The sequence below is a fragment of the Sinocyclocheilus anshuiensis genome, unplaced genomic scaffold (assembly GCF_001515605.1).
Source record: "Sinocyclocheilus anshuiensis isolate Anshui unplaced genomic scaffold, SAMN03320099.WGS_v1.1 scaffold923, whole genome shotgun sequence".
NCBI lineage: Eukaryota > Metazoa > Chordata > Actinopteri > Cypriniformes > Cyprinidae > Sinocyclocheilus > Sinocyclocheilus anshuiensis.
Window position 1 is genome coordinate 1,066,359 of NW_015544138.1, and position 473 is coordinate 1,066,831.

At 31.5% G+C, this 473-nt stretch overlaps 1 protein-coding gene across 2 annotated transcripts in view; it reads right to left on the reverse strand.

Moving 5' to 3' along the window:
* gramd2ab (GRAM domain containing 2Ab) overlaps positions 1 to 473 on the reverse strand; it is a 52,560-nt gene that overhangs the window by 24,769 nt on the left and 27,318 nt on the right. The window lies entirely within an intron of this gene.

Sequence of the window (473 nt, forward strand, 5' to 3'; positions counted from 1 at the left end):
CCAAAACAAAATCAAGACTTTGTAAAAGAGCATAATAGGACCCCTTTAAATGATTTATTTAAAGTATTTATATTATATTTTTCTATTATATTTTGTATTCAATTAATATATACATAAACACCTAGATGTTTAAAATGATCATTACTATTTTTTAGATGTTAGTCCCTTTAGATGAAAAATCTCTTTTCTCAAGATAAAACTAAACAAGCCTCAAAGAAGCAAAAACTTAGCAACAAAACAACCATATTGAGACTGAAGAGAAATATTCAGAACAAACACACATTTCATCTCTATAAAATGTGTGTTGAACATGTCGATGCAAATCCGGTCTTTAGGAAGATTCCTGCTATGCAAAAGCGCTTCAGTTCAGTGCAAACAAACACATGGTCAAACACACGTTTGCAAAAATATGATGAATGTGTCTGTGCACGTGGTCCAGATGAGACCCAAATGTCATGCAAACTGTGTGAACA